This window comes from Melozone crissalis, unplaced genomic scaffold, assembly GCF_028551555.1.
Source record: "Melozone crissalis strain CALT ecotype California unplaced genomic scaffold, PUWL_Pcris_2 ptg000307l_1, whole genome shotgun sequence".
NCBI lineage: Eukaryota > Metazoa > Chordata > Aves > Passeriformes > Passerellidae > Melozone > Melozone crissalis.
In genome coordinates this window covers 107,379-115,385 of record NW_026536058.1, presented here as the reverse complement: position 1 = coordinate 115,385, position 8,007 = coordinate 107,379, and the positions used below count along the sequence as shown (strand labels likewise).

General features: G+C 58.8%; 1 pseudogene; it reads left to right on the top strand.

The window, feature by feature from the left end:
- The first annotated feature begins 1,387 nt into the window (after nucleotides 1-1,387).
- On the top strand, nucleotides 1,388-4,207 carry LOC128949820 (class II histocompatibility antigen, B-L beta chain-like; annotated as a pseudogene).
- The last annotated feature ends 3,800 nt before the right edge of the window (nucleotides 4,208-8,007 follow it).

The following is an 8,007-nucleotide window of genomic DNA, read 5'->3' as shown; positions in this document are numbered from 1 at the left end:
CGTCTGTTCAACTCCTACCTGTAACTCTGTGGCCTCCAAACCTCATCTCTACCTTCCAATCGGGGTAACTGCCTGCAGCTGCTGGGAGCGCTCTGGGGCTGTCCCACCATGAGGGTGGCACCTGTGCCCTAACCCTGCCTGGTACCCCGTGTCCTGTGCACCCCAACCCTCAGGGTCAGCTCTCCAGCTGTCCAGCCCCCCCATCTTTGCCCCTCAGCAATGTCTGTGTGTCTCCCAGAGGCGCGTTCAGGATCCCACGTGCTGCTGCAGGGAGTCACCGGTGGGCAGTGGGGGAAGTGAGGGACGGGGCAGGGGCAACCTGGATTTCAAAACCCCAGCAGACGGCCGGGCACTCAGCACCACAGGAATCCAAACACCATCGCCACAATTGTTCCTTGCACACAAAACTCACCCGGCCAGGTTCCCGATGGAAGATTGTAGGAGCCACTTGGCACTGTCAAACCAACCCTGCCAGTTTTAATCTGGGAGGCATCCTGTGCAATGCGGAATTTGAGCAGCCAGCTGGCCACTCTGGGACACAGGCCCCTGAACAGCAATGCCAGCCCATTTCCCTGGAAACAAAACTCACCTGCCCAGGTCCCTGATGGCAGATTGAAGGAGATACTTGGCACTGCTAAACCACCCTTCCATCCTGCAGGGGCATTCACCTCCCTTCTCTGTCCAAGGCCCAGCTCCCCTCACCCGGCCGCATGGCTTCCCCTCCCACACCCAGCCCGCAGCCGGGCAGGGCAGCTCTGAACCTTTCACCCACCGGAACCAAGAGAGCTTCCCCTGGGAGTTCTATGCTTTTAACCCCCTGTGTGCTCAGAGGCATATCCATGTCCGCAGTGGCCACACCAGGTGCAAAATTCAAATCTGAGGACCTATTGGTTTGACCTATTAGTTTGATAAAACCACACATTGGTTTGATCCCAAAAAACGCACTTCCTTTTCAAACCAGGACAGCGGGACCAATGGATCCGAACAGAAAATCCTAAACTAGCTCAGTAACCCAAAAAGAGGGGTTAATTGTGAAATGAGCGGCTCTGATTGGCTGGCCCACCACAGCCCGCGCCTCTCCATCCCCGCCCCCACCTGCCCAGCGCCCCAAGGTTCCCCCTGCCCAAAAAACCCCCAGCCCGGGGCTGCAGCGTCCCGGAAAGGTCTCAGCCAATGGCAGCGCAGGCAGGAGGCGTCTTAGCCAATGAGAGCTCGGGGCGTTGGATTGCCTCATCGGTTGTCGGGCAGAGCCCGTGGCCGGTCGCTGCCCAGAAGCGGCGGCAGCCAATGAGAGCGCGCGGCGCTGCCGAGCCCGCCCTGCTCCGGACTGGCGCTCCCAGCGCAGCGCGGCTGCTTTGGGGCTGCTGCTCCCTGCCCGGCCCCGGCCATGGGGCGAGGGGCGGCAGCTGGGGCCCTGCTGGTGGCACTGGTGGTGCTGGGAGCCCCTCCGGCTGCGGGGGCGGAGGTCTCGGGTGAGCGGGGGGCGGGAGGCGCTGGGACGGGGGGGAGAATGGGGAAAAGGGGGCGAAGGGGGGAGCCCGGAATGGAGGGGGAGGAGGAGGGGACCCCCCAAAGGGAGAGCGGGAGGGGCTGAGGTGTGGGGGGAGGAGAGGGAGAAGTGGGAGAGGGTGGGGAAGGGGGGAAAGGGGGGAACGGGGGAGGGGTGACCCCCCCGAGGGGGCTGGGGATTGGGGAATTTGTGGGAAAATGGGGAAATGGGACCCCAAAAGTGATTTGGGAGCGGCCGGAGGTGGGAGGGGAGAGGATGTGGAAGGGGAAATGGGGGAAGGGTGGCAAAGAGGAAGCGGCAGCGCGGGCAGGAGCGTCCCATGGCGGCCGTGGGGCACAGGGGGTGCGGAGTGGGGATCCGGGGTGGGCCCCGGAGCTCTGCGGTTTCTGCTGGGGTGTGCTGGGAGGGCACCCCCCGATCTATGTTCTGCACTCACAGGGGTGTTTCAGGAGCAGATAACATCGGAGTGTCACTTCATTAACGGCACGGAGAAGATGCGGTACGTGGAGTGGTTCATCTACAACCGGATGCAGTTCGCGATGTTCGACAGCGACGTGGGGCACTACGTAGGGTTCACCCCCTATGGGGAGAAGGTGGCTAAGTCCTGGAACAGCGACTCGGCTAAACTGGAGTACAAAAGGGCTCAGGTGGACAGGTACTGCCGGAACAACTACGAGGTGGCCACCCCGTTCCTCCTGGGGCGCCGAGGTGAGCTCGGGGCAGAGCGTGTCCCCTCGGGCCCTGCCCTGCCAATGACCCCGGAACACCACAAAACCTCCCTGGACATCGACCCAGAGCCCTCAGCGCTCCTTGAACACATCTCCGGAACCCCCTGATCCACCCATTGACCTTTGTGGCTCGCCCAGTCCATCCCAGTTCCTCCCAGTGCGTCCCCGCGCCTCCAGCTCAGCCGAGCGTGGAGCTGACGCTTCTCAGCCAATCAAAGCACGAACCTCTGATGACTCATCTGTTGCCAGGCAGACCCGCAGCGCCGACTGCCCCGGGCTGGGCTCGGCCTCCCAGTGCCGCGCACGTCATTCCCAGTTCCTCCCAGTGCCACCAGAGTCTTTCAAACTCCCTCCCAGTCCATTGCCAATCCCTCCCAGTACCTACTCAGTCCCTCCCAGTCCTACTGAGGCCATTCCCAGTTCATTCCAAGTTCATTCCCTCAGCACAATCTCCAATTCCAGGGCCCCTCATCTCCTCCCATTTCTCTCAAAACCACCTCAGTTCCTCTCCGTCCATTTCCAGTTCCTCCCAGTCCTTCCCAGTTCGGTCCACCCACTCTAACTCAATTCCCAGTCTATTCTCAGTTCATTCCCAGTTCACTCCCAGACCTCCATCCTCTCTCCCAGTACTCTCCATCCCCTCCCACCTCTCCCAGTGCCATTCAATTCCCTCCCAGTCCATCCCACTCCGTCCCAGTACATTCCCAATCCATCCCAGCCCATCCCCAGTCCCTCCCACCACATTCCCCTGGCCATTCCTTATCACTCCCAGTCCATGCCAGTCTCTCACCAGCCCACCCCAGCCCTCCCCTCTCTCTTGCTCTCTCTCCCAGTGTCCCCCAGCGTGTCCATCTCGCTGGTGCCCACTCGAGCTCCCAGCCCGGCCCCGGCCGCCTGCTCTGCTCCGTCATGGATTTCTACCCTGCTGCCAACCAGGTCAGGTGGTTCCAGGGCCAGCAGGAGCTCTCGGAGCACGTGGTGGCCACCGACGTGGTCCCCAACGGGGACTGGACCCACCAGCTGCTGGTGCTGCTGGAAACGCCCCCCCGGCGCGGGCTCAGCTACAGCTGCCAGGTGGAGCACGTCAGCCTGGAGCAGCCCCTGAGGCGGCACTGGGGTACGGGGGAGCCCCTGGGGGCGCTGGCAGAGCCGCTGGGCTGTGCTGGGAGCCACTGGGAGGGAGCTGGAGAGAGGCGGGCTGCAACTGGGAGAGGGGCTGGGGGCTGGGCAAGGGCTGGGAAGGGGTTTGGGGGATGCTGGGGAGGGTGGGATGGGGTTGAGCGGGTCCTGGTGGACACTGGGAGGGAGTTTGGGGGTCCTGCTGGACACTGGGAGGGAGTTTGGGGGTGCTGGGTGTGACTGGGAGGGATCGCAGTGAGCCCCGAGGGGCTGGAAGGAGATCGGCGATGGCAAAGCGGGGCTCGCCATGAGCTCGGTTGTGCTGGGCACAGCCTGGGAGGGCTCTGGCTGAGTCCTGCTGGGGCTGCCAAGGGACTGCGAGAGGCTTTGGGGGTCCTGGGGCGCTGGGGGCACCTGGGAGGGGGCTGTGGGATGCTGAGAGGGACGGGAGGGGCTTTGGTGGCTCCTGGCCAGGACAAAAAGGGATCGGGGGGAGGTTTCAGGGGGCCCTGGCTGGGCCGGGGGCCACAGGGAGGGCGCTGGGAGGGGCTCGGGGTGTCGGTGAGAGGTTTTGGGGGTGCTGAGCCCTGCAGACCCCCCAGAGATGCCGCCGGACGCCGCCCGCAGCAAGATGCTGACGGGCATCGGGGGCTTCGTCTTGGGCTTCGTCTTCCTGGCGCTGGGGCTCGGCTTCTCCCTGCGCAAGAAGGTCAGGGCGGGTGCCGGGGGTGGCGTCCCCGCCGTGGCGGAGCGTGTGCGCTCCCGCCGGGGCCCCCAGCCCGGTGTCACCCCCTTTTCTCTGCCCACAGAGCTCCTGAGCCGGCGGCGGCCGCAGCCCCTCCCCGTGGGCTCGGGCCCGGCCGGGACCCCCCGCTCCGTCCCCGCTCCGCTGACTTTGGGGGGGGTCCCGTGTCCCCCCCAGCCCCGCTGGCGCTCTGCCCCCGCCCAGTGCCTGCTCCCAGTGCTCCCAATAAAGCTTCCCAGTTGAGCCCGGAGCCGTTTATTGGGGGGCGATGGGGAGTGGTTTGGGGGGGGGCGATGGGGAGGGATCTGGAAAGAGGGAGGGGGACAAAGGGTGGGGGCTGGGCCCGGGGGGAGCGGGAAGAGGAGGAGGAGGAGGAGGAAGAGGAAGAGGAAGAGAAAGAGGAAGAAGAGGAAGAGGAAGGATCAGGAGAAAGGCCAGAGAGAGGAGGAGAAGGAGGCAGGATAAGAAATGAGGAGCAGGTGGGGGAAGGAGAAACTGGAAAGAAGAAGAAGAGGAGGAAGAAGAGCAGCAGCACCAGAACCTCGCCGTTTTTCCACGCCCCCAGAGCTGCAGCCCCCCCAGCCCCGTCAGCATTGCCTCCTCCCTACATCCTGCACTGAGCAGGGAGGGAGAGCTCAACCCTTGTTAAGAATATCTAATTAATTTAAAATAACTAATACTTTTTAATTTTAATAAAATGTTATTTCAATTTATGAAAACACCATACAACTTAAATTTATATGATTTAAAAAATAATTTTATATTGATGTAAGAGTCGGTCCCGAATTTTCCCTCGTCTGCCTCAGGATCATCATTTGGGGACCACTAAGAAAAGACCACCCCTGTCTTAAATCTCTAGCTCCAAAGGAGAAAGTCACATGCCAACAACGCCCTAGATCTGAGAGCGTTGCTAAGCCATTGTTCTCACAGCTGTTGTTTGCTGTGTGCTACACTGAACCCAATGAGAAGAAGAAGGGGCACCACGCCCTTTTTGCAACAACAGCCTTGGGAGCTGTCCCACCTCTCGGCCTGGCTGGACTTCTCCTCAGTTTCAGGTGGTCCCCCCACAGAAGACCCTCACCTGTTTTACAACCACCGGGACAGACAGACTGAGATGTAAGGAGCCTCTCCATCAAGGACTGAGACATGGAACCCCCATGTGAAAAGGCCCCTCTGCTCCTTCCAAGGACTGGGACTGAAACCCCCAGCCCGGGGCAGGTGTGTGGGGGAGGCAAGCTGACCGAAGCGAGATGTTTGCCTGCAGGTTGTGACCGCTGGACCAAGAAGACAATGGCTCTCACTCACTGCTGAGAGCATGGACTACCTGTTACATCTGTTCCTTATTGTATCTGTTTCCCCCCCCTCGTAATTTCCAATAGAGTTATCATAATAAAAACCTCTGAGTTAGCAAGAGACTTCGAGATCTCCCCGACGCAACAGGCGGATCCTCGACTGGACTGGACCAAAGGAGTTTGTCTCTACGTTTGGCAGCCCTATTCCCTCTCTCTTCCTTTATCTTTTCTCTCCCTTAATCCCTTTATTGCATTTTGCTGTGGTCATTCAATAAAGGTGCATTTGTTTCGATTATCATTGCAAACCCCCTTGTACCGTGTCGGTTCTTTTTGCACCCTGAGATCAAATCCACGAACCATCACGAAACCCGTCCATGAGGACGGATTGTGACACCCCCCGAGGACCCCTCCCCAAATTCCTCCCCAAAGCATCCCCAACACCCCCAGACCCCGCTAAAACCCCCTTAAGTTCCCCCCAGACCCTCTCCAAATCTCCTCAAGACCCCTCCCCAAATTCCCCTCACGACCCCTCCAGGACCCCTCACCTGTCCCTGCGCCTCCTCAGCAGCTCCCGGAGCCCCCCGTCCTCTCCCAGCGCCTCCCCCGCTCTCTCCAGCGCCTCCCGCAGGACCCGCCCAAGCCCGGGGCGGCTCCCGGGGGTCCCTGAGGGGGTCCCGGGGGGCGGGGCGGAGGGAGGGGGCGCCCGCTCCATGCCCGGCCCCGGGGTCAGGGGGCGCTGCTTCGGGCTCGGTTCTGATTGGCTGGTACGCGTGGGGAGGGCGGGAGTTGCTATGGGGAGTTGGCCAGTGATTGGTTGGTTTCGTAGAGGGTGCGGTGATTGACAGGAGAAGGGCGGGGGAGGCGGGTTTGCCGAGGGGAGGCGCACGGTGATTGGTTGGATAAAGGCAAAGAAGACGGGAGCTGCTGAGGGAAGACGCCCGGTGATTGGTCGGTTCAGGACGAGAGAGGCGAGAGTAGCTGAGAGGAGAAACGCGGTGATTGGATTGTTCGGTGTGAGAGGTGGGCGTGCCTGAGGGGAGGCATGCAGTGATTGGGTGGATCGGTGCACAGAGAGCCTGGTGTTCCCGAGGGGAGACCCGCGGTGATTGGATGGTTTGGAGCAGGGCGCGCAACTACTGGTTGAGAAAAGTCCGGGATTTTTAAGGGAACATTCCCGGACTTTTGGGGGGAAACTCTCAGATTTTTAAGGAAAAATTCCCGATTTTTGCAGGAGAAACATTCCTGGAGCTTTTGACCCTACGTGACCCCAAATAACTCAAATAACCCCAAAACACTTGGAAAAAACCCCCAATAACCACAAAGAACCCCAAACAATACCTAGAAATCCCCCAAATAACCCCAAAAAACGAAAAAAACCCCTCCACCAAGTTAAAGCCAAAAAACCCCTAATGATATCAAGCACACTGAAAAAACCCCCATATACACCAACATTAACCCCAAGAACCCCAAATACTTCCAAATAAACCCACATAAACCCAAATAAGCCCAAACAAACACTAATACTTCCAAATAAATAATTCCAAATAACCCCAAATAAACAAGAAATAAACCCAGTAAAACCCAAGATAAACCCCAAATAGTCCATCAATAACCCCAAACAAACCCTAAATAAACACAAATAAACCCCAAGAATCCCCAGTTCCTCACGTCCCCACCCCAAAACAGATCCCGACCAATCAGAACGCGCGGCACTGACGACGTTCCAACTGCTGGGCTCAAACTCAGAGCACGAGCCCCGCCCAGCGATTTTCAGCCAATCAGCGCCCGGCTCGACTCTGACTCATCACTTGCCGGGCACAGACCAAGGCCTCTCACTGCGGTAAATACTCAGAGATCTGGCGGGGTAATTTCCAGCCAATCAGAGCGTGTCTTGCTGATGACTCATCAGTTGCCAGGAGCGCATTTGGTGGGGGAGGGGGGAAGGTGACCCTGGGGATGGGCTGGGGACCCCAAATTAATCCAAAACGGGGTCGGGACCCCAAAACGGAGCAGGAGGGGCCTGGAGCCCCCAAAACCAAACACGGGGGAGGGGATTGGGGGAACGATCGGAAAGGGGAGGGAGAGTGGGGAAAAGAGGGTTGGGACCCCAAAATTGAGCTGGGAGGGGATGGGACCCCCAAATTGAGGTGGGAGGGGAATGGGACACCAAAATTAAGCTGGGAGGGGAATGGGATCCCAGAACTGAGCTGGGAGAGGGATGGGACACCCCAAATTGAGCTGGGATGGGGGTGGGACCCCAAACAGGAGGAAGCCAATTTTGTTCCAAGGATATGTAAATGCATTTATGGATATGCAAAGAGTCTATGAATATGCAACAGGCTGATGTCATGGGAGACAAGGACCATCGAGCAAAGGTTGTTATGGCCACCAAGACGCGCCAGTTATTTTCGGGGACACCCCTCAATTATTCTGGCTTGATTACATCAGCCTGTTGCAGATTCATAGACCCTCATGCATAACAATAAACTCATTTACATATTTCATGAAATATTTTATATGGCCCATCCTTTGATTACTACTACTACTACTACTACTAATATTAATAATAATAATAAAAATAATTTGAAATTAAAGGGCTCTCAGGAAAAGATA